We start from the raw sequence: 27506 nt of genomic DNA on the forward strand, positions 1-27506 counted from the left end.
GGAAGTAGAAGCAGTGTTACAGTCCAAAACTTCTCCCGCACGAGGTGCTATGTCACGTTCTCCAAAGGTATCGGTAACCTCTTGTGACCTTCCGGACAAAGACATGTCCCCCGGAGAAGCTTGGCTGCCCATCCTGCATTCTTCTACTTCCTCTCCAATATTGTCCTCCGTGGAGTCACCTAGGTCCGGAGGTGTTTGGGCACACACGTTGCTTTCAGTTCTGCAGACCAAAGAAAAAAAACAATGTTAAAAAAATAATATTTTCAATCATTATGTCAAGCTAAACAATTTTTATATATAAACTACCTCCTCAAACTCCGGCTTCCCAATATAAACTGCAGCTGGTCTGCAAATGGCACCCGCTTCCTTGGCGGCGAGCTGCCACTCGGAGTCTTGAGGGACTTCATGAATCGATCTGTCACTGACCGCCACCTCTTCCTCACATCGCCCACTGAAATGAAAGAATTTAAATATAAAATATTACTAATCCCATTTCCTTACTTTTTCCAAAAAATTTAAGAAATCAATACTTACAAATTGTTGTTTGCCACTGTTTAGATAGATTTGGCCACTCAGGAAATAGAGTTGTTACTATCTTGGGCCAGGCATCCCGCTTTGACCCCTTGTAATTCTCATGTGACCGGTCCCAGACCTCCGGGTGTTTTTCAATCTGAAAAATAACAGATTACAAGGGAAAATTTATATTAAAATTTACAGTGAAAGAACAGAAATATACGGTTATCTACAGTTGCACAAAGACCGTGTGCAAGAAAATACATGTAAGTGAAGGTTTCTTGGGTCGTTACGCACAAAATTTTTCTCCCTGCTACTACGTGGCTGGGCTATATACTACATGGCCTGTGCTATATACTACATGGGCTGTGCTATATAAGTGGCTGGGCAATATACTACATGGGATGTGCTATATACGTGGCTGGGCAATATACTACGTGGCCTGTGCTATATACTACATGGGATGTGCTAAATAAGTGGCTGGGCAATATACTACATGGGATGTGCTATATACGTGGCTGGGCAATATACTACGTGGCCTGTGCTATATACTACATGGGATGTGCTAAATAAGTGGCTGGGCAATATACTACATGGGATGTGCTATATACGTGGCTGGGCAATATACTACGTGGCCTGTGCTATATACTACATGGGATGTGCTAAATAAGTGGCAGGGCAATATACTACATGGGATGTGCTATATACGTGGCTGGGCAATATACTACGTGGCCTGTGCTATATACTACATGGGATGTGCTAAATAAGTGTCTGGGCAATACACTACATGGGATGTGCTATATACGTGGCTGGGCAATATACTACGTGGCCTGTGCTACATACTACATGGGATGTGCTAAATAAGTGGCTGGGCAATATACTACATGGGATGTGCTATATACGTGGCTGGGCAATATACTACGTGGCCTGTGCTATATACTACATGGGATGTGCTAAATAAGTGGCTGGGCAATATACTACATGGGATGTGCTATATACGTGGCTGGGCAATATACTACGTGGCCTGTGCTGTCATGATCTCTGCAGGCAGAGATCATAGCAAGCCTATAGAGGGACAAGCTCTCGGAAGATGGAACTATACTGACCATGAACTAAGCCTGCCGCGCAACTAGAAATAGCCAGGTAGCATTTCCTATTTATCGCTAGATGCCCAGCTCTGGCCTAAGACCTAAATAGCTAGCAGAGGGAAATATAAGACCTGGCTCACCTCTAGAGAAATATTCCAAAGAAGACAGTAGCCCCCCACATATAATGACGGTGAGTTCAGATGAAACTACAAACGCAGCAGGAAAATAGTCTTAGCAAATTTGAGGTCCGCTTACTAGATAGCAGAAGACAGATAGTATACTTTCATGGTCAGCAGAAAAACACTAACAAAACACCATCCAGAGATTACCTTAAACTCTGGCATTAACTCATAACGCCAGAGTAGCAATCCCTGATCAACGAGAGCTTTCCAGACACAGTAACAAAACTTCAGCTGTGAACTGGAACAAATAGGCAAAACAAAACATGGACAAAAGTCCAACTTATCTAGTAGTTGTCTAGAAGCAGGAACAAGCACTGAGAGGCATCAGATAACATTGTTGACCGGCAAGAAACCACCAGAGAAATGAGCTTAAATAGCGACACCCACTACTGATGGAACCAGGTGAAACAGGAAAGAGGATGACAAGTCCAATTCCACAAGCGGCCACCGGGGGAGCCCAGAATCCAAATTCACAACAGTACCCCCCCCTCAAGGAGGGGGCACCGAACCCTCACCAGATCCACCAGGGCGACCAGGATGAGCCCTATGGAAGGCACGAACAAGATCAGAAGCATGAACATCAGATGCATTGACCCAAGAATTATCCTCCTGGCCGTAACCCTTCCAGTTGACCAGATACTGGAGTTTCCGTCTGGAAACACGAGAGTCCAAAATTTTCTCCACAACGTACTCCAACTCACCCTCAACCAACACCGGAGCAGGAGGCTCAACTGAAGGTACAACAGGTACCTCATACCTGCGCAATAACGACCGATGAAAAACGTTATGAATGGAAAAGGACGCAGGGAGGTCCAAACGGAAAGAAACAGGATTAAGAATCTCCAATATTCTATAAGGGCCGATGAACCGAGGTTTAAACTTAGGAGAAGAGACCCTCATAGGGACAAAACGAGAAGACAACCACACTAAATCTCCAACACAAAGCCGAGAACCAACACGACGATGACGGTTGGCAAAACGCTGAGTCTTCTCCTGGGACAACTTCAAATTGTCCATAACCTGCCCCCAGATGTGATGCAATCTCTCCACCACCGCATCCACTCCAGGACAATCCGAGGATTCCACCTGACCGGAGGAAAATCGAGGGTGAAACCCCGAATTACAGAAAAACGGGGACACCAAGGTGGAAGAACTGGCCCGATTATTGAGGGCGAACTCTGCCAATGGCAAAAAAGCAACCCAATCATCCTGGTCAGCAGAGACAAAACACCTCAGATATGTCTCAAGGGTCTGATTAGTCCGCTCGGTCTGGCCATTAGTCTGAGGGTGAAAAGCAGATGAAAAAGACAAATCTATGCCCATCCTAGCACAGAATGCCCGCCAAAATCTAGACACAAATTGGGTACCTCTGTCAGAAACAATATTCTCAGGAATACCGTGCAATCGGACAACATTCTGAAAAAACAGAGGAACCAACTCAGAAGAAGAAGGCAACTTGGGCAGAGGAACCAAATGGACCATTTTAGAGAAACGGTCACAGACCACCCAGATGACAGACATCTTCTGGGAAACAGGCAGATCTGAAATAAAATCCATCGAGATGTGTGTCCAAGGCCTCTTAGGAACAGGCAAGGGCAACAGCAGTCCGCTAGCCCGAGAACTACAAGACTTGGCCCGAGCACAAACGTCACATGACTGCACAAAGACTCGCACATCTCGTGACAGGGAAGGCCACCAGAAGGATCTTGCCACCAAATCCCTGGTACCAAAAATTCCGGGATGACCTGCCAATGCAGAAGAATGTACCTCAGAGATGACTCTGCTGGTCCAATCATCCGGAACAAACAGTCTATCAGGCGGACAACGATCCGGTCTATCCGCCTGAAACTCTTGCAAGGACCGCCGCAGATCAGGAGAAACGGCCGACAAAATCACTCCCTCCCTAAGGATACCTGTGGGTTCAGAATTACCAGGAGAGTCCGGGTCAAAACTCCTAGAAAGGGCATCTGCCTTAACATTCTTAGAACCCGGTAGGTACGACACCACAAAATTAAAGCGAGAAAAAAATAAAGACCAGCGCGCCTGTCTAGGATTCAGGCGTCTGGCAGTCTCAAGATAAATCAAATTTTTGTGGTCAGTCAATACCACCACCTGATGCCTAGCCCCCTCGAGCCAATGGCGCCACTCCTCAAACGCCCACTTCATGGCCAAAAGCTCCCGATTCCCAACATCATAATTCCGCTCTGCGGGCGAAAATTTGCGAGAAAAGAAGGCACAAGGCCTAATGACGGAGCAGTCGGAACCTTTCTGCGACAACACTGCCCCAGCTCCGATCTCCGAAGCGTCAACCTCAACCTGAAAAGGCAGATTCACATCAGGCTGACGCAACACAGGGGCAGAGGCAAAACGGCGCCTAAGCTCCTGAAAGGCCTCCACAGCATGAGGGGACCAATTAGCAACATCAGCGCCTTGTCTGGTCAAATCAGTCAGTGGTTTAACGACATCCGAAAAACCAGCAATAAATCGGCGGTAAAAGTTGGCAAAGCCCAAAAATCTCTGAAGACCCTTAAGAGAGGAGGGCTGAGTCCAGTCACAAATAGCTTGCACCTTGACGGGATCCATCTCAATGGAAGAGGGAGAAAAAATATACCCCAAAAAGGAAATTTTCTGGACCCCAAAAACGCACTTAGACCCCTTCACACATAAAGAATTAGACCGCAGAACCTGAAAAACTCTCCTGACCTGCTGGACATGAGAGTCCCAGTCATCAGAAAAAATCAGAATATCATCCAGATATATTATCATAAATTTATCCAGAAAATCGCGGAAAATATCATGCATAAAAGACTGGAAAACTGAAGGGGCATTAGAAAGACCAAAAGGCATGACCAAATACTCAAAGTGGCCCTCGGGCGTATTAAATGCGGTCTTCCACTCATCCCCCTGCCTGATCCGCACCAAATTATACGCCCCACGAAGATCAATTTTAGAGAACCACTTAGCACCCTCTATACGAGCAAACAAATCAGTAAGCAATGGCAATGGGTATTGATACTTAACAGTGATCTTATTCAGAAGCCGATAATCAATACATGGTCTCAAAGAGCCGTCTTTTTTTGAGACAAAGAAAAACCCAGCTCCCAAGGGAGAAGAAGATGGACGAATATGTCCCTTTTCCAAAGACTCCTTTATATATTCCCGCATAGCAGCATGTTCCGGCAGAGACAAATTAAACAAACGACCCTTTGGATATTTACAACCCGGTATCAAATCTATGGCACAATCGCACTCACGGTGCGGAGGTAACGACCCAAGCTTGGGTTCGTCAAAGACGTCTTGATAATCAGAGAGGAACTCAGGGACTTCAGAGGGAATGGACGACGAAATAGAAACCAAAGGTACGTCCCCATGAATACCCTTACATCCCCAGCTCAACACAGACATTGCTCTCCAGTCCAAGACTGGGTTGTGAGACTGCAACCATGGCAATCCCAGTACCAAATCGTCATGTAAATTATACAGTACCAGGAAACGAATAATCTCCTGGTGATCCGGATTGATACGCATGGTTACTTGTGTCCAGTATTGTGGTTTATTATTAGCCAATGGGGTGGAGTCAATCCCCTTCAGAGGAATAAGAGTCTCCAAAGGCTCTAAATTAAAACCACAACGATTGGCAAAGGACCAATCCATAAGACTCAGAGCGGCGCCAGAGTCAACATAGGCGTCCGTGGCAATGGATGACAAAGAGCAAATCAGGGTTACAGACAAAATAAACTTAGACTGAATGGTGCCAATGGAAACAGACTTATCAAGCTTCTTTGTACGCCTAGAGCATGCTGATATAACATGAGTAGAATCCCCACAATAGAAACACAATCCATTCTTCCGTCTAAAATTCTGTCGCTCGCTCCTGGACAGAATTCTATCACACTGCATACTTTCTGGCGTCTTTTCCATAGACACCGCCAGATGGTGCACCGGTTTGCGCTCCCGCAGACGCCTATCAATCTGAATAGCCATTGTCATGGACTCATTCAGACCTGCAGGCAAAGGGAACCCCACCATAACATCCTTAACGGCATCAGAGAGACCTTCTCTGAAAGTTGCCGCCAAAGCGCACTCATTCCACTGAGTAAGCACAGACCATTTACGGAATTTTTGGCAGAAAACTTCAGCTTCGTCTTGCCCCTGAGATAGTGCCATCAAAGTTTTTTCTGCCTGAAGTTCCAAATGAGGTTCCTCATAAAGCAAGCCCAAGGCCAGAAAAAACGCATCCACATCGCGTAACGCAGGATCCCCTGCTGGCAATGAGAAGGCCCAATCTTGAGGGTCACCCCTGAGCAAGGAAATCACAATCCTAACCTGCTGAGCAGGGTCTCCAGCTGAACGAGACTTCAGGGACAAATAAAGCTTACAATTATTTCGGAAATTCTGGAAGCTAGCTCTATTCCCTGTGAAGAACTCCGGCAAAGGAATTCTCGGCTCAGATACCGGAGCATGTACCACAAAATCTTGTAAATTTTGTACTTTCGTGATGAGATTATTCAAACCCGCAGTTACACTCTGGAGATCCATTATTGTCAGGTGCACACAGAGCATACAGAGATTAGGAGGAGAGAGAGAAAAAAAGACTGCAGCAAGGCAGACTGGAGGAAAAAAAAAAAAAAAAAATTCCAGCAGACTTCTTATAACTCTCCTTTCTCAACCTGGGTCTTTAACACTTTATGGGCCGGTCAAACTGTCATGATCTCTGCAGGCAGAGATCATAGCAAGCCTATAGAGGGACAAGCTCTCGGAAGATGGAACTATACTGACCATGAACTAAGCCTGCCGCGCAACTAGAAATAGCCAGGTAGCATTTCCTATTTATCGCTAGATGCCCAGCTCTGGCCTAAGACCTAAATAGCTAGCAGAGGGAAATATAAGACCTGGCTCACCTCTAGAGAAATATTCCAAAGAAGACAGTAGCCCCCCACATATAATGACGGTGAGTTCAGATGAAACTACAAACGCAGCAGGAAAATAGTCTTAGCAAATTTGAGGTCCGCTTACTAGATAGCAGAAGACAGATAGTATACTTTCATGGTCAGCAGAAAAACACTAACAAAACACCATCCAGAGATTACCTTAAACTCTGGCATTAACTCATAACGCCAGAGTAGCAATCCCTGATCAACGAGAGCTTTCCAGACACAGTAACAAAACTTCAGCTGTGAACTGGAACAAATAGGCAAAACAAAACATGGACAAAAGTCCAACTTATCTAGTAGTTGTCTAGAAGCAGGAACAAGCACTGAGAGGCATCAGATAACATTGTTGACCGGCAAGAAACCACCAGAGAAATGAGCTTAAATAGCGACACCCACTACTGATGGAACCAGGTGAAACAGGAAAGAGGATGACAAGTCCAATTCCACAAGCGGCCACCGGGGGAGCCCAGAATCCAAATTCACAACACTGTGCTATATACTACATGGGATGTGCTAAATAAGTGGCAGGGCAATATACTACATGGGATGTGCTATATACGTGGCTGGGCAATATACTACGTGGTCTGTGCTATATACTACATGGGATGTGCTAAATAAGTGGCTGGGCAATATACTACATGGGATGTGCTATATACGTGGCTGGGCAATATACTACGTGGCCTGTGCTATATACTACATGGGATGTGCTAAATAAGTGGCTGGGCAATATACTACATGGGATGTGCTATATACGTGGCTGGGCAATATACTACGTGGCCTGTGCTATATACTACATGGGATGTGCTAAATAAGTGGCAGGGCAATATACTACATGGGATGTGCTATATACGTGGCTGGGCAATATACTACGTGGCCTGTGCTATATACTACATGGGATGTGCTAAATAAGTGTCTGGGCAATACACTACATGGGATGTGCTATATACGTGGCTGGGCAATATACTACGTGGCCTGTGCTACATACTACATGGGATGTGCTAAATAAGTGGCTGGGCAATATACTACGTGGCCTGTGCTACATACTACATGGGATGTGCTAAATAAGTGGCTGGGCAATATACTACATGGGATGTGCTATATACGTGGCTGGGCAATATACTACGTGGCCTGTGCTATATACTACATGGGATGTGCTAAATAAGTGGCTGGGCAATATACTACATGGGATGTGCTATATACGTGGCTGGGCAATATACTACATGGGCTGAGCTATATAAGTGGCAGGGATATATAGTACATGGGCAGTGCTATATACTATGTGGCCTGCGCGATATACTATGTGGGCTGGGCGACATACCACGTATATCGGGCCACCATCTAGTGTGTGTGTGTGTGTGTGCGTGTATATATATATATATATATATATATATATATATATATATAATATATATATATATTTCACTATTACATACAGCGCTAGATTGCAGAAAGGCCTGTAATTAAATTCCCGGTTTTTTATATCTCCTCTCTTCTCTTATATGGAATAAGGCTATGTTCACACGTGCATTGTGCGCCGCAGCGCATTTTCTCCGCCAGAATGGTAAAGCCAGTGACTGAGGGCAGATATTAACAGCCAGGAGAGGGTCCATGGTTATTGGCCCCCCCGTGGCTAAAAACATCTGCCCCCAGCCACCCCAGAAAAGGCACATCTGGAAGATGCGCCTATTCTGGCACTTGGCCACTCTCTTCCCACTCCCTGTAGTGGTGGGCTATGGGGTAATGAAGGGTTAATGCCACCTTGCTATTGTAAGGTGACATTAAGCCAGGTTAATAATGGAGAGGCGTCAATTATGACACCTATCCATTGTTAACCCTTGCACATGAAAAGGGTTAATAAAGACAGACAAATGATTTCAAAATTTTAATGAAATAAAGACACCCAGTTTTTGACCACATTTTATTAAACTGGTAATCCAAGGGTAAAAAAAAAAAAAAAAAATTGATTTACAAAGGAACCGGTGCTAATGCACCTGTTCCCTTGTAAACATAACTGCACATGACATATTTCATATCTGCGCAGCCTCAGCGGCTGAACGGAGATGAACAGATAGCATGAGAAAAAATTTCCCACGCTCCAGAGTTCATCTCCGGTCAGCCGGAGAGTCCGCGCAGCCGCAGTGAGTACCGAACGAGTTCACCCGAACAGCGCGAGCTGCCTTCGGGAGAACTCGGTATACAGTGAACGGGATCGCTTTAAGATCCCGTTCATTGTATCGGCGGCCGCGGTTTAGAGCAGCCGCATGTTATGTGGCTGCTCTAAACTCAAGATCCTCGTGGGACACTCGTTTAATTGGATGCTGCGGAGGGTAGGTATACTTTGTGGTTTGTTTTTTTACTTTTTTTCTGACGAGGGATTCGTGGAATTGGGCGTTTAGGTGAGTACGGGTTTGTTTTTTTTTATTTATTTTAGGTGGCGATCGGCGGGGACAGGTATTTATAATTTATTTCCACAGGTAACCACTGGCCACCAATGAAAATGAATTGAATGGACTATTAAAAAATAGGGACACGACAGGGGGATAATTTAATTTATTGATTTTTACCACTGGCCACCAATGTAAACACTGGCCACCAATGTAAACACTGGCCACCAATGTAAACACTGGCCACCATTGTTTTTAATAAGGGGACATTTTGTGGGGGAAATTTGGTTACATTTTACTATGAAATTTAGGATGAGGGGGCCACAACAACATTTCGGGGACGTACATAACAGCAGGGACAGTTCGATGGGAAATACTGCTCCCATCGAGCTGAGCCTGCTGCAACGACTTGGAGGGAACAGACAAAGGCCGATGGGTGTAGTCTCATCGGCCGATGTCCGAACACACGCACACACACATATATACAAAGACACACACACACATATATACACAGACACACACACATATATACACAGACACACACACTCTTACCACACTTATCATCTGCACCACATCCAGGCTCATGCGATCGTAGCACTCCATGCCGGCAGCTATAAGCAGGAAGACGGGAATGTGGGAGTTTCCGCTTCCTGGATTTTATGGGATATGCATGCATGGCATGATGGGATGGCCATTATGGGATGGACATTGTGTTGTCACTTCCTGTTTTACCGCAAAAATAACGCTAGAAATCCGCATTTTTTTATATGTTTGCGGATTTCTAGTGTTTCAATGCAAGGCTATGTGTGCGGGAAATCAGCAATTCCGCAAAATTAATGAACATGTTGCTTTTTTTGCCGCGAATCGTTTTTTTCGCGGAAAAAAACGCAACGTTTGCACTATTTTTGCGGAATCCATAGAAAAGATTAGGAACTATATGTAAGCGTTTTTTTTACGTTTTTATCGCGATTTTATAGCGAAAAAAACGCGAAAAAACCTGAACGTGTGCACATGGCCTTACTGTGTCTGCTCCACCGAAAAAGATACAGTTTTTGCTTTTAATCTTTACTCAAGGTGGCTTCTGAACCACAAAAGTGTGTATGCTATGTGTCTCGTATGCTCTCCAAGACACCACATGCAAACACTCCACTTAGTGTTCAGTGCTCCAATCCAATATATAGCATCTACGTATATAAATACGTAGATGCTATATATTGGATTGGAGCACTGTCAGTGCAAATTAGCAAACCATACATATAGCATTTCAAGATGCCCAACAGACATAATTACCCATCCATATATCTATGGGATACATAATGACTCATTTTACAATTACACGAGTGTTCCCTAATGGGTTCAATTATGACACCTTCAAAAGGGTTAATGATGGTGGGATATTATCTCAGGAACGCTGCAATGCATGGGACCAGATAAACATAAAAAGCCCATATGCTTGGTTGGATCTCACCGCATGTTCAACTCAGTCATTCCCAGCTGTTCCTCTTATCTCCGTCCACCTCATGTCCGACCCTGGTGTTAAAGTATGGTGCTACAGGAAGCGTCTCCCGACGCGTTTCCTCCTTATGGATTCATCGGGGGAGAGTGCTGCTGCCATTGTGGGTATCCCCCTTTCTGTGACATTTATAGAATCAGCTCGGTGCCGCGCTAACATAGGCTCTGGCGTGTGACGTGCACCCCGGGCTTACCCTTGTATTTCCGGCCAGTTTAAGACGCTCTACTGCTTCATTGAGCGCTGGGAATCCCCGCTCAGCGGCGCATGCGCACCGCCGTAACAGGGACATACGTATCCCAGGATGTGTGAGCAGACTCCTGCCGGACATAGATAAAGAAAAAAATTGGGACATAAATGCATATGCTCATGCTATTTTGTCCCCTAAAGTGCCTGTTCATGCTGCAGCACAAATTCCATTCTTTATTCATTGTACCGCATATGTGATTGACACCTTAGAAACAGGAAAGTTAATATAATAACTAATCCTGTTCACCAATTGACATGATTCATAATCTTCTCAGCCTATTTTTATGACTCTCAAATTACGTGGGGCACAGGTGATTTGACTCAAGGTACAGATAAAGCATCCCATTTATTAATGAAACATAGAGAGCAAGCAAGGACGAGAGGACAAGAAAATTAAAGAATGAAACCAATAATTGCTTATTGAAAAAATATTATAAACAAAAAAATAAATAAAAAAATGAAAAATGAGTATAGGGAAGGAATTTCCATATGCGGGACACCACCCTCCATCACCTCCAAAAACGTGGGAAACAGTGGCCCTGTGGATGCCCTCCTTTGATGTATCTACACTCCTTTCCCTGCCTATCGCGGAGGTTGGCACCCTAGGAGAGACCTGCACATATGGCGCCCCCACTCAACGTAGACTATCCCAAAATACCTTTCCCTATAAGTCCCTCGTATCTACAAAGGATAGCTGGAAAGAAGAAAATATGTCTGCAAAATTATTTTAGGATGTCTTGCAGGGGCCAGGGTAATATAGGAAGTCACTATAATTATGACCCTACCTATCGCGGGGGTTGGCACCCTAAAAACCTTCGCATATGGCGCCCCCTGTCATGGTTCCCAATGGCAAGGGAACGTAAGAAACATATAAATAACGAACGAGCTCTCGGGTGATGGAAACTCGAGTTGACCGTGAGCTAAATCTACCACACAACTAATAGTAGCCAGGGAGCATACCTACGGCTTCCTAAATGCCACGCGCCAGCCGGAGGACTAACTACGCCTGGTAGAGGAAGAAACAGACCTGGCTTACCTCTAGGGAAATACCCCAAAAGATGATAGCAGCCCCCCACATGTAATAACGGTGAATTAAGAGGAAAAGACATACACAGTATGAAAGTAGATTTAGCAAAGAGAGGTCCACTTACTAGATAGCAGAAGGATACAAAAGAGGACTTCACGGTCAACTGAAAACCCTTTCAAAAACCATCCTGAAATTACTTTAAGACTCCTGTGTCAACTCATGACACAGGAGTGGCAATTTCAGCCCGCAAGAGCTTCCAGCTACAGAGAATTACAAAAACTGCAAACTGGACAAAAGATACAAAACAAAAGGACAAAGTCCACTTAGCTGATCAGCAGACTAGTAGCAGGAACATGCAACCGAAGGCTCTGGTTACAATGATGACCGGCAAGGAAATGACTGGAGAGCAAGGCTAAATAGGAAACTCCCAAACGCTGATGGAAGCAGGTGAACAGAAGCAGCAAAGTGCAAACAAGTCACCAATACCACCAGCAACCACCAGGGGAGCCCAAAAAGCGGATACACAACAGCCCCCACTCCACGATGACTAGCCCTAATCAAAGGCCCTATCACTCTTAGCGCCAAAGGGGTATTGGAACAATTATTCTCGAGACGACCCAACCATAGTTTCACAAAAAACAGCTATATGATTGTGTCTCTTTCAGCCCTGATGGATGTACTGTTCTCAACATGAATATCCATCTAGTCTCCTTTTGGAGTATTTGTTTGTCCCAATCACCCCCTCTTTGTGGAGGCACTATCCTGTCAATTCCCATGAAGTAAATTTTACTGGGGTTGCCCTGATGAAATTGATTCATGTGGATTGCCACCGGGGTCTCTCTCCTGTTTGCAATGTCAGGAAGGTGCTCGCCAACCCTCTTGCAAAACTTCCTTTTAGTCTTACCAACGTACTCAAGGCCACATTCACACGTGGCCTTATAGACGACCCCTTTTGTACGACAATTAATAAAGTGCCGAATTGTGTACGTGGTACCTGTGACATTGCTTACAAAGCTTTTAGAGGGTCTAATAGAGGTACAACTTTTACAATTACCACATCTGTAACAGCCCTTTATCAAAAGTGCGTATGCTATGTGTCTCGTATGCTCTCCAAGACACCACATGCAAACACTCCACTTAGTTATATACGTAGATGCCGTATATTGGATTGGAGCACTGTCAGTGCAAATTAGCAAACCATACATATAGCGTTTCAAGATGCCCAACAGACATAATCTTGCCTTACGCAGGCGTGTACTATAGAGGACAGAGAATGAACTCCAATCCAATATTGCAGCCAGCATGCAGCCAGCGGGTAAGGAAAGGGTGAATCAAACACCCGAAAACCCCGCCTCTATTGCTGAAAATTGTTCCCTCCAAATTCAGGTGACAGAGTCCCTTTAAATATATACAGCTAGCCAATAGGAAATGGCCTAGCTTTCTCAGATGTCATATGTTGCCATATCGCCGGTGTTTATTGCAGCATGTGACTCTCCACACTCAGAAGTGTCATGACACCACCGCGGTCACATGACTCAAAGCCAAACCCACATACACCCAAGCGGGCTCCAGGAAAGGCAAGCACAGCATCACCAAAGAGACGCAACCGATGATGAGAGAAGAGGTGAGAAGGTAGCACATGCGCACCACCAAAAAGAGTGACTCTCCCTCCAGTCACCAAGGTAACAAGACCCAAGGCCACATTCATGCGATCATGTGAATGGGCTCTGTGACAGGTCAGCGCAGCACCATCACGAACTGCACAATAACAAGAGTGGAGAAAAATGAGAGCCAATAGATACTAGGAATAAAAATGACTGCCATAAAGCCTACAGTCACAGAAGTGCAACGGAGACGCAAGGTCACAAGACCAGAAGCCTTGAGGAAGAAGACCACACTGTCCCAAGTGACACCACCGAGGATGAGAGTGGAGGAAGGGCAATAATAACTAACCAAAATGCAAAACAGATAATGTCCAAAGAAGCAGCTGTACATCAATAGATAACCAATCTCAAAAAATACCCAAATATGTAAAATATATTTTTGATGTGAACAAATGGATGTAATATAAAGAAGCAGGTTCTTAAACAAACTCAATCCTGAGTAGGAAAACATAGCAATAATAATCATTAGAGCATAGCAATTAAAGTGACAGTGCATGAAACGGTAAATGTTACATATAAACATTGTACCACAAAAGATGATAATAATTACATTAAAGTGACAGTGCAAACAAATTGATGAATGAGATACTGTCAGAAAGAGGACATTAAGCAAATTAAAGTGACAATGCATAAAATTTGGTAAATTCAATATGAGCCCCAGGAGAGACAAAGTGAGAAAAAAAATGTGTAAAAAAATAAAGAAATAGAAAATTTAAAATTAAAAAAAATATTATTAATTAAATAAAAAATTTGAGGGGGGAGAGGATATGAAAATGTGACGTGTACGGAATAAATCATAACAAATGTGTGTGTGTGTATATATATATATATATATATATATATATATATATATATATATATATATATATATATATATATATATATATATATATATATATGTATATATATTTGTGAAAAGAATAAAGTAGTGTGCAGTATGTAATAAGGATAAGTGTAAATGTGATTATGTGAAACTAAATAAAAGTAGTAAGAAATTTTTGTAATATATGTTTTTTTGGATTATAAAAGGAAAACACATATTTTGGATGTAATCTCCCATATAATAATTAAGGGATTCAATAACAATTTGTTAGAAAGGGTAGCCATAGATTCTTAGTAGTATCCCTATAACTAAATTGGAAAACTAAATGTAAGGTTTAATAAATATCCTGAAAAGCAAAAGGAAAAGGAATTTAATAAGCCACATAAAAATACAACATAATAAACTTCTTGGAAAATCTTTGTAACAAACTCCACTGTCACATGAAGAGGAATGAATCCACAAAGTGTATGTTAGGGGTCGAGTTCCCGCCTCTGCAAGGGGGGAATCTCGGTCCGTCTCCGCTGCGGTCTCCCATTCTTCTCCTGCCGCAGTGGAGCCTGCTCAGTGGAGATGTCGGTCCCAGCGTCTCGCTCAGTCTGACTCTGTGCAAAGGGTTACTGCTGCTTTTCCAGTCTCTGCCATTGAAGCCAGTGCTGGGCAGCGGCGAGCAGACGCTTTTGGGACTAAGTCCTGCTTTTCCCCTTCTAAGCATGCCCAGGGTAAGATCTCTCATTGGAGATCGAGGGTCACATGCTTGGGCACTGCAGCAAAGCCCCTTGGTTCTCCAGGAAGGTCCTGAAGGTGCTCAGGCTCTGTGGCAGCCTCTCATTGGTCCTTCTAGGAGGGTCTTGTACTTGCTGCAGCTATAAAAGGTTTGCATGGCCGCACGGCTAGTATCAATTCATGTCATGAGTTTTGCGCCAATGTGGTCACTCTTGTGTGTATTCAGGGACCCGGCTGAAATAAGCCACTTAGAATACCGTCACCTCCGGTTAGGAGATTGTGTGTATGGTTTCAGGGCCCAGGCTGAAATAAGCCACCTAGAATACCGGCTCCTCCGGTGAGGAGATTGTATGATTGCCTCCTTGACTGCGTGACCACAAGCTGCTATCTGCTCAGCAGTTACTGTGTATTCCTGTGAAGTTTAACAGGACACAGTCCTTTCTTTATAGCGACTCTGTGTAGCAACAGAGTTCGCTTCTACCACCATATAGCGCCGCCGTTTGCCAGCAGCAGGTTCTTTTCCTGCACGGTGGACCCCGGGCTGTGAACGCACCAAATAACATCTCTATATTTACTCGGTGCGTTCCACCAGCCCTAACAGTGTATCACAGGCCTCAGTAGATCACTAGGATGCTAGAAAAGAAATGCAACATATGAGCATATGGGCATTGGCAATATGACATAAAACCAAAATAAATTTCTTACATGACAGCAAGCAAAATGATTAAAATATAACTAGAAACCTAAGGAGGAGGCAATCACAGAAATTAGGCAAATGTGAGAGTCTCATTAAGATCAGGTAGTTGAAGACTGTGGAGGGTCCAGATACATTTAGCCTCACTTTGAGATAGAAGGCGAGGTTGCCACCTTGAAGATCAGAGAAAATATGGTCAATAACTATAACCCTAAGTCCAGAGGGGTCACTTGATTGAAAGGTTTTAAAGTACCTTGGAATTGGTTTCAAATAATCTATACTTATCTCTTTGTCAGCTGCAATTATGTTTCTAACATGTTCCCTAAGTCTAACTTTAAGTGGGTGAGCAGTTAAGCCTATATAAATTGTAGAGCATGGGCAGGTAGCGTGATTCACTACTTCTTTGGTTCCACATGTAATGGTCTGAGTTATAACAATTTTTTTGCTGTCAGAAGAATAGAATTCTGTAGCATAATCTAAATTCTCACAATCTACATACTTCCCGCATGGGAAACATCCCCATGTTTGATAGATTTAGGTATAAATGTAGAGAATGCAAAAAGTTGATTCGTTGGTGTTTAATAAGACTTCACAAGGGGATCTTTAAGATTACGAGACCGACGTGCAATAACACGTGGTTTAGAAGTTAAGTATTGCCTCAAAATTTGTTCTGCCATAAGAATTTTTCAATGTTGTTCTATGATCTGATACATGCATTGCCATTGAGAATGGAATTGAGTAACCATTCTTACCTGTTGCTTAATGGGCTTCTTCTGTGTACAATAGATCATACTTTGGGGATTAGCCTTTTTAGCTCGATGGTATGCCTTCTTAATGTAACGATGGCTGTAGTGCCGATCCAAGAAACATCTCATTTCATTAGCACATACTTCAAACTCCCTGTCTGTGGAGTATATCAGATGTATTCTCAAAAATTGACCAGTAGGAATGGAGTTTATGACATGGGATTGATGTGAGGAAGAAGCATGTAGAAGGGAGTTGACCACAGTATCCTTTCAGATGTCAGATTGAAGTAGTCCAATCTCATAATTTTTTATGGCAACATCGAGGAAGTCGATTCTGTTGTAATCATATTTATATGTTAATTTAAGGTTAACATCATTGGTATTTAGTTTATGAATTAAAAGACTCCAATTCAATCACACTGCCACACCAGATAAGAAAGATATCATCTATGAATCAGGTCCAGAATATTATCCGATCCATGGTAGTATCAGATGAAAATAGATCCCTTTCCCACAGCCCCAGGAACAGATTGGCTTAGGAAGGCACACAGGCTGGACCCATGGCCGTGCCCTGGAGCTGTAGGAAAAAGGATTTATTGAAAGTGAAAATGGTTGAAATCCACTTCATCAGTATAAAGATTAGTCATATTTAGAAAAGTTTTGGCTGTATGCAAACCATCCTTGTGTCTGATGCTCATATTAAGCGATTTGATAACACATGTAATGAGGATCATTGTTATGATGACCTGGTGGTTAGGAGCACTAGGAATTACCTGATGAGCAAACTAGTAATACAGGACAAGCTCTGGGAAGTGGGAGCTTTGCTGACCGCAACCCCTAAACCTATCACAACAACTAGAAATAGCCGTGGAGCGTACCTGACTATGCCTAGACGCCTCTTCACAGCCTAAGAGCTAACTACCCCTAAAGATAGAAAATAAGGCCTAACTTGCCTCAGAGAAATTCCCCAAAGAAATAGGCAGCCCCCACACGTATTGACTGTGAGTTAAGATGGAAGTCACAAACACAGGAATGAAATAGGTTTCAGCAAAGGAGGCCAGACTTAACTAAACAGACTGGAGGATAGGAAAGGTATCTTTGCGGTTAGCATAAAAAACTACCAAAAAACCACGCAGAGTGTGCAAAAGAGACCCCACACCGACTCATGGCATGGAGGTGCCACTCTGCATCCCAGAGCTTCCAGCTAGCCAGTTAGAATCATAATAGCAAGCTGGACAGAAAAACAGTGGTAAACAAATAAGCTAGCAGGGACTTAGCTTTTGCTGGAGTAGACAGGTCATCTGAAAGATCCAAGAGCAAACTGAACCAGTACTAGGACATTGACAGCTGGCATCAAGTAACGATCTAAGTGGAGCTAAATAGAGCATCCAGTCTAGGACTAAACGAGGTCAGCTGAGGACAGAACCTCAGAACCAGCAGCTCCACTCACAGCCACCAGAGGAAGACCATGGACAGAACTCGCCAAAGTACCATACCGGAGGGAGTTCGAGAACAGAATTCACAACAGATCATATCCTTATCTATGTGCAAGCAGTCTATCATCTTTAGTAACTCCTCTGTATCACAAAGGTAGGAGGGGGTGTTTTTAATCAATGATTTGGGGGTGTCCGGGTATCCTTATGAGTCTTTGGTAGTAGATATAGTGTTGGTATCAAAGATTCCTTCACCTTCAGTTAATTGTGTATTTCTTTGGTAATCATATTATTTTCTTTGACAGTCTGTAGATTTTTGGTAAGTTCTGGCTTCAAACTAATATTAAATGGCCACCCTACAGAAGAACTAAGATGTGGAGGAAAAAGGCATTTTTTGATATTTATGTTAAAAATAATCTTCAGATATTCATCCCAAGAGGTTTCAGGATCCAGGTCCCTCTATTCCAGTTGAGGACTGAATAAGATTTGTGTCACTTCTCATTGAACTTAATCAAAAGTTATTAACAAAATTGGAAATGGAATTAGACACTGCTCATGCCTCATTGAAAACCACCACATCTAGTGAAGCCATTGGAAAATTTAATCTGAGAATGGAAAAATGCTTTGAAGGATGGGAAGCAGAGATAAAAAAATATCCAAGAAAAAAAACTTCTGAGAGACTCTTCTGACTTCCAACAGAACAGAGATTATAAATGGAGATGTCACAATCCTAGTGGTCTTACTGAAAGGACACTATCCATTTCTTCTATTTTATCATCTGGGGATCAATCAGATTCTTCCAGTTAATCCATAACTACTCATTTTGGTAATCATGCAGGAAGACGGTCCTTTCTATTGTTCTAAAAAATATCTTTATCTAACAGTTGTGCAATCCTGGTAGAGATAATCTTATGTGACAATTTAGCAGGGAAAATAATCTTCATTACACCGCATTTGTAGTGTTATAGCAGCAGATTTTAAAAAATCTTAATTTTCCATTGTTCTAAAAAATAGCGTATCTTTATCCAGCAGTTGTGTAACTGGTGCAATCTGGGTACAGATAATCTTATGTGACAATTTAGCAGGGGCACTAATCTTCATTACTTTGCATTTGCAGTGAGTCAGCAAGGGGATCGATAGGGAGTTCAAATTTCACCATTGCACAATGTGCCAAGTTTTCACAAAGTACAAAACCATAGCCATGTGGGGATACATACATGGCCACTAACTACTTGTTGCAGGAGAAGGAGGAGGAGGAGGAGGTGGTTTCATGAACAAAATGGGTTTATCCAAACCCACTTTCTTTAGGAAATCACTTCATCCTGCTTCTTCAACAAGTACTTAGTGGTCGTGTATGGATTTCCCACGTGGCTAATGTTTTGTACTTTGTGAAATCTTGTAACATTGTGCAATGGTGAAACTTGTACTCCCTTTCGATTCCCTTGCTTACACACTCCAACAGCAGAGTCATGAAGATTATTACCACTTCTAAATTGTCACAAACCAGTCACAAAACTGCTAGATAAAGATACGTTTATTAAACTAATAGAAAATTAGGATTGTTTTTTTTAGATCACATTGCTGACAGGCTCCAACAGAGGAGGAATAAAAATTATTGCCACTGCTAAATTCTGATGTTTAATTATCTCTGCACGGATTGTAGCAATCGCGCAACTGATAGATAAAAATATGCTATTTAATAAAACAATAGAAAAATGAATTATTCTTTAGATCACCTTGCTGACACACTCCAACAGCGGAGTAATGAAAATTATGACCCCCTTCTAAATTGTCATGCAAGATTATCGCTACCTGGATTGTGCTAGTTGTACAACTTATAGATAAAGATACCCTGTTTTTTAAACCATACATAATTATGATTTTATTTTTAGATCACCTTACTGACACTCCAAATGCAGAGTAATGAAGATTATTGCCCCGCTAAATTGTCAAGTAAGGTTATCTCTACCTATTTTTTAAACAAATATATTTTTGGGGGACTTTTTTTACATTGTCTTTATGAGACACGCCAACAGCACACTCAAGGAAATTTGTGGTATATAGTGATGTTTCTGTAGCTCAAAAGGTTTTGTGCCTGTCGCACAACTGCTAGGTATTTAAGTAATAGACGAGGAATATTATTTAGCAATTTGATTTTAAAATGGATGATACTATATACTGGCACCGGCGAATATTTTTTGCTGTAAAGAAAAAAAAATTATAGGCTGCCACACAGGAATATTATGTAGCTCCTAAAATAATGGTTTTGTATATGCTGTTACTGCCTAATATTATTTCCTTCTACAAATAGCTGATTTTTACATTTTGGTAGTGTATGTGTCGGGACCACACTCAGTCGGAGCAGCCTTTGGAAGTGGGGAATCACCAGAAATAATACACAAGACACGTCTCGTATAGTATATCACTGGGAAGCCTCTGAAGCACGCCTGCCTTCAAGGTGCTATCCCCTCTTTCTATAGTTGTACAGGTAGTTTCAGTGGTTATACAAGTTTTGCTTGTTTAAACAAAGAGAGAAAAGAGAAGACAAAAAAAACAGTTTCGGCTATGTGATAGTTTCACAACAAACAAAACAGTACAGTTTCGCCTAAGTGGCAGTTTCACAAACAAAAAATAGGATTTCACACTATAGCTAAAATGTCCTTGAATGGACAGGTCAATATTGATCACAAATTCTTTTTGGTTCATTGAGGTAACCATTTTTGTTCCGCTCTTCACAATCCCCCCTTTGACATATTCCATTCAAAACCTTGTCATATAGACGATTATTTTAGTCATTCTTTTTGTGATATTACAAAAAAACTTTATATTCTCGCATCCATTACACAAAATTTATTTGTGCATACCGAGATACCCTTGAGTACAACCTTGAATAATACATATATAATTACAATAACTATAACTGTATGTATTAGGCTTTGCATAATCCCGGTAACCCACCCACCGATCCCCCTGAACCAATTGGCCGGGTTAAGAAAAGAAAAGGTATCTGACCACCAGCTATCCTTATTTTGGTCATTGTCTTTGTCATACTGATCCCTGAGTCGTTGTACGTCTTCTAATTTAAATCTCATACTCATAGTACTATTCGGGTCTATATAATGACAGCAGGTGGGTCCGATGATTTGACACATACCCCCTTGTGAGGCAGTTAGGTAATCCAATACCAGGGTATGTTGGTTAGTGACTATTATAAGTTGATTCTGTACAGCTATACTAGTATTTAATATGTCCAATATATCCCAAATCTGGTCATCTAGATAATCCGTGGCTCTAACTAATTTATCCCACATCTGTGTTAACATAGGATAAATAAAAATGGTACTAGCAATTTTGTTGGGAATTCCCATTTGTACTATATGTGGCCTCCCCGAGGGACGTGGTGAGTTATCTGCAGCTCTTTTATACAGTGTGTGCTTGGGCACGGCTTGCATATTCACTTGTTTGTTCGAAATTATGAAAGTAGCCGGGGTTAGGCGTCCTAATGTACAAGTACCCTTTATACCTATGGGAAGCCATTTATATGCTCCTTCTCTGAGTGCTAAATATTGTAAGTTGCCTATTTTTCCTGTAAGATTGCCCTGCCACCAAGGAAATTCTACCCATCCCACAACTGGTATGGCGATTGTAGTATTCCATAGTCTAGTATTGCCAGGTTGGTTGTTGGCCAGGTTGTCTGAACAATTAGGCCAAGCGAATATTTCTTCAGCTGACACGGGAACTGCTAGAAAAGGTATACTTGTGGCTGATACTGGTGAATGGGTACAGATCCAACAATCTGCCAGGGGTTGCGTATTATTTAACAAATCATGCACTAATTTTCTATGATGTTGTACGAATCTATTGTTCAAAGGGGCTAGAGAATTCAATCTTTCCCATGCCTCCGTTGAGGTTAACATTATTAACATCAATATCATGAGTCTTATACTGCTTTTTTGCAATGGCTTGCATGTATCCATGATGCCTTTCCTTCAAGCTCGACTGCTGTTGGAGTTGTTAACAGGACTTGGAAAGGTCCGTCAAATCTCGGTTCCAGAGTCTTTCTGGTGTGTCTTTTCACGTAGATTTGATCACCAGGTTCCAACTTGTGGCCTCCTTCGAGATTTTCTGGATCTGGAAGGGAAGCAAAAACTTGCGAATGCACTTTAGTTAAACGTTTTTGTAATTCTTGTACATAAGCAGTTAAAGTCTCAGTATTCAACATCAGTTGTTGTGGAAAATAACAACCCAAATTTGCTGCTCTACCAAAAAGAATCTCATGTGGTGACAGCTTAGCCTTCCCCCTTGGGGCGTTTCGGATGGAATACAGGGCAAGTGGTAGACACTCGGTCCAAGGCTTTCCTGTTTCTGCCATGGCCTTCTGGATTTTTAATTTTATTGTTCCATTTAATCTTTCCACTTTACCTGAACTCTGTGGGTGATACAGAGTGTGAAACTGGTTTTCTACTCCCAACATTTTCATAACATTCTGGAATATTTCTCCAGTAAAATGGGTACCCCTATCTGACTCGATCACCTCAGGCATGCCGTAACGGGGTATCAGTTCATGTGCTATTTTAATGGCAGTAGTTTTTGCTGAGGCTTTACGAACTGGATAAGCCTCTGGCCACCCTGAGAACATGTCCACACACACAAGCACATATTCGTATCCATTGTACCTAGGAAGCTGGATGTAGTCGATCTGGAGTCTTTGAAAGGGATACAGTGGTCTTACATGATGCTTGGTTGGGGTTTTAATGGTCTGACCTGGATTGTGTGCCAGGCATATAGCGCATGCAGCACACATGTTCCGAGCGAAATTACCAAAGCCTGGAGCCAACCACCTTTCTTTTACCTTGAGCGTCATACCATTTGCCGATACATGCGTAGGTAGGTGGAGGTCACTCGCCACTGCGGGGTACCAGGCTCTGGGTAAACACAACAAAGTTCCTTTTTTCCATAATCCTTGCTGATCTTCTGCCCCTTTTTTCTGCCACTGCCCTCGTTCTTCGTCGTCTACCTGTTTCTGGGCTTCCTTCAATCTCTCCTCATCATCTTCAGAGCTATCTAGTGTGTGGGCATGATGTAAGGGTTTACGTGCTGCCTGTTTTGCTGCTTTGTCGGCTTTATCGTTACCCCTGGCTTCCTCGGTGTCGAGTCTCACATGTGCAGCTACCTTTATCACCGCTATTTCTTTAGTTTCTTGTGCTGCCTCCAGAATCTGTCTAATGAGGGAGGCATGTTTAACAGGTTGGCCTGAAGCAGTCATATAACCTCTGGCTCTCCATATTACGCCAAAATCGAAAATAATGCCATGTGCATATCTAGAATCAGTGTATATGTTTGCTGTCTGATCTTTGGCTATTTTTAGAGCTTCAACTAATGCCGTAAGTTCTGCTTCTTGTGCAGACTGATTAGCAGGGAGAGGTTCTGCTTTCAGCACTTCATGCTGAGTTACTACCGCATAACCTGTATGAAATTGTCCATTCATATCTGCATATCTACTGCCATCTATGAAAAGTTCAAATGTAGCATTACAGAGTGGCTTGTCACGTACATTACGTAAGCCCTGAGTCTCTTGTTCCATTAATTGTACACAATCATGCATTGACTCTGATGGGTCAAAGGAGTTGGAGAGTGCAGTTTCCTCAGGTATGGTACCCCCCTCAGACTCTAAAGGGAGCAAAGACGCGAGATTAAGAGTCTGAACCCTGGCAAAGGAAATGTTGGGCGGCAGTAGTAGGGAACATTGGAGACGGAGGTGTCTGGCCATTGAAATATGTTTAGGTTGGACCTGGTTAAGAATGCCATGTACATCATGAGTGGTCTGAACTAGAAGTGGGTGATCAAGAACAATCTCAGAAGCTTTATCTAATAACAGTGAAATTGCGGCTACTACTCTTACACAAGAAGGTGCGGCTCTAGCTACAGGGTCCAGATGAGCTGATATGTATGCCACAGGTCTCTGTTTGTTTCCATGTTTTTGTGTGAGCACCCCTGTAGCATGTGAGGATATCTCAGCTGCCATCAATTGAAAAGGTTTAGTGTAGTCTGGGAGTCCCAAAGCCGGAGCTGATACCAGTGCTGTTTTCAAAGAGGAAAATGACTGTTTAGCCTCTTCACTGAGTGAATATGGCGTGTTGGCAATACAGTCATATAAAGACTGCATGAGTTGACTTGCATGTATGATCCACTGTCTACAGTGTGAAACAATACCCAGGAAAGCACGCAGCTGTTTGTGATTCCTGGGTTCAAGCATGTTACGTATGGCTTCCATACGTTGAGGTGTGAGGTGTCTGATGCCCTGTGATATGCAGTGACCTAAGAACACGACTGTTTGTTGACAAGCCTGGAGTTTCTGTCTATTTACTTTACAGCCTTCTTGCGCTAGGAAAATTAAGAAATTAACAGTTGAGGTAACTGCCGTCTGCTCATCAGGGCAACAAATAAGTAAGTCATCTACATACTGTAGAATGACTACTCCTGGTTCTGGGGTGAAATTTTTCAGCACGGTCTGCATTGCTTCAGAGTACAAAGTTGGTGAGTGTACCATACCTTGTGGCAATCTTGTCCATGCTAATTGTTTACCCTTGAATGTAAAGGCAAACAAATGCCAACAGTTCTTATGTAGTGGCACAGAAAAAAATGCGTTTGATAAGTCAATTACCGTAAAATATGCAGCAGTGCTGGGAATTTGAGACAGTAAGGTATGAGGATTCGGTACCACAGGGGTGACCGGTGCCAAAACCTTATTGATTTCCCGTAGGTCGTGCACCATGCGATATTTCACCATAGTTTCTTTGGAGGAAACTCTTTTTAACAGGATATAAGGGTGTATTGGCGGGTGACCTGATTTCTACCAAAACACCTTGTAACACATAATCCTGAATTTGTTGAGAAATCGTCAGTTCTTGCTGGGCGCTGATGGGGTATTGCCTAAGCTGAGGTAAAATGGTTCCCGGGGCAGTTTCTAACAGTATAGGAGCTACTGATAAGAATCCTACATCAGTGTCTCCTTTTGCCCATAGGCTGTCAGGAACCCGAGACAAGTCAATTTTTGCTTGTTGAGTGTAAATTTCGGGAAAATCCTCCATTTCCTGTATTCTAACATATTGTTCCAGAGTTTCTGCTTCTTCAGGGATGGTCAGCATAACTGTGCCATTTTCTCTAAAATGGATGTTTGCGTGCATTTTACTTAAGACATCAGTACCCAGCAAGCAGGTAGGTGCACCTTTAGCAAATAAAAATTTGGATACAAAGGTTTTAGGGCCAAAGCTCACATTTAAAGGTTTTGTAAAGGGCAACGCCTGAATTTTACCATCATACCCTTCTGCATATGTTACCTTTGAGGATATATTGTCAGGAAATGGTAAAAAGTCTTGATTTAAAATGGAGGATGTTGCTCCCGTATCTATCAGAAAAGGTACATTTTTACCCTCAACCTCAACTTGTATTATTGGTCTTCTAGAAGGAAGAGAGACCTGCATAACCTTCAGTCATTCTGAGCTGTCTGTTTGATCAGGCGCTGGGTTATTTATTTATCCTATTTTTGGGTACAAAGGTTCCTGAATCTATATCTGCTTTTCTCTTCCTACATTCCCTTTGGAAATGTCCTGGCTTCTTACAGTAATGACAAGTAAACTTTTGATTAGCAGAGCCAGTATTAGCCTGTGCAATTCTTACTGGCTTAGAATTTTCTCTTAAGTCCATTTCTATCCCTACAGCTTTCTGTCTAGCCAGGTGTGGGTCTTCCAAGGTTCTCCAATCAGGGGTTGCGGCCTTAAGCTTTTCCTTCACTTTTGGAGACAATCCATCTATAAAGGTTTTTGTAACTAACCTCATCATTCCTGAAGCGGTTAGATCCATGCCTTCATCTCTGAAATTATTTTCTACACTTAGATAATATTCGTCTACTGATTGTCCAGATTTCTGAGCCACCACTCCCGTTGTTCCTCTCTGCCTCTGTTTTTCCCTCATGAAAACCATTAAGTGATCTACAAATTGCGTACCTGATTCTATCGTTTGTAAGGCACCATCTCCTGCCTGGGGCCTATGTACCTGTAGATTTGCTAATAGCTCCTGGAAGAGTCCAGGAGTCATTTTCATTCTACATAATTCTTCTCCATCTGCCCAAACTCCAGCGTGAGTCTGCATAATTTGCTGTATATATTGTGCAAATCTAACTGGACACTGGGTGGGATCTGGTGCGTTATGCAAGAGAGACATGCCTTCAGCGGGGGACCAAGGGAAATATTGTCGAGTTTGGTGATATCTAGTTCCCATTACTCCGTCAGCACCAGGTTCCCTAAAGGGTCTTGGTACTACCCTAACAGGGGCAAGTACAGCGCCATGTCTAGGTGTACCACAGGCTAGGCAATCATTTCTCCAGTCTGGATTTTGTTGTCCACAGTGCGGACATACCCATCCTCCTGGTCCGGCTAAACTTTGAGGTGGTGTTTGGAGAAAAGATGGGGCATGTGGGTTAAGGTATGGGGGTGGGGTGTTCTTATATTCCACATTTTGTTTTTCTCCATAGCCTGCGGGTCTAATACACCACTTTTTATTCTGTTGATTATATGTCCATCCCTCTTTTTCTGCTACCCTAGAGACATCAATCAACGCTTGGATCTGATCTATCCATTTCTTGTCTCTGATTATGCCTTTTTTTTTTTCCTGAATTCCTTCCCATTTTTTTCTACTAAAGGCTTCTGCCTTAGTAACTCCAAACTTACTAAAAATCTTTCTCAGCCCCTTAGTGGCATCTTCACCACTTCTCTCCTTTATGATAGTATAGATATCTAATTCTTCTGGTTCCGACTTTGTTTGCTTATTCCCCATTTTCTTATCCTGAGCTTTTTTATTTTCTTGCCCTAGGTGGCGTTTGGGTATGAGAATACCTCGTTACCTTCTTCCTAAGGAGCTAGGATGTTTAACGGCTTCTGCGTACCGTGTTGATGTAAGAAAATCCTGATTCCTACACCTATAGCAAACAACACAAATGCAACCAGACAGAGGATCAAAATACAACGTATCTTGTCCCAGGCTAATTTATCTGTCCTGGGCTCATACTATCATACACTTATCCGTCACCAGGTTTTCGTCAAAGACAGGATCAGAGATTGAACATAGGCGCGGAGGTCTCCCCGAAAGGACGCAACCACGTTGCCCAGTGGGACAGTCACTTCTTCTGTTTCAACACCCTTGGAGGGCTATTCCCAACTTCCACACACCTTCTATTCACATTCACTCTCATTCAATGCCGTACTCCGTGAGGTGGTCAATTCCTAAGAAGTTCAAGAACCCGAGCTATAGGTATCCTCCTCTACTAGAACTACCCGCTAAAGGACACGACACAGAAAATCTTATGGACAGTGCAGGGCAGATATAAGAGATCTAACAGTGTCTCTTACCTGGCCAGGTTTTTATTCATCTGCCGTCCATTATCCCAGATTCTCTTTTCGTTCGTATTCTGCCGGTGTTCTTGAAGGAGTACACAGACCTCGGGTCCCTGTTCGGGCACCAGGAAATGTCGGGACCAC

At 42.8% G+C, this 27506-nt stretch overlaps 1 long non-coding RNA gene across 1 annotated transcript; it reads right to left on the reverse strand.

Annotated features, from left to right (window-relative positions):
* Positions 1–346: 346 nt before the first annotated feature.
* On the reverse strand, positions 347–27506 carry LOC143773848 (uncharacterized). Its single transcript, XR_013215397.1, has 3 exons — positions 27378–27506; positions 535–670; positions 347–451 (listed from the first exon to the last, which is right to left on the reverse strand). It is a non-coding gene; the product is annotated as an uncharacterized LOC143773848 (long non-coding RNA).

This window comes from Ranitomeya variabilis, chromosome 5, assembly GCF_051348905.1.
Source record: "Ranitomeya variabilis isolate aRanVar5 chromosome 5, aRanVar5.hap1, whole genome shotgun sequence".
Classification (NCBI taxonomy): domain Eukaryota; kingdom Metazoa; phylum Chordata; class Amphibia; order Anura; family Dendrobatidae; genus Ranitomeya; species Ranitomeya variabilis.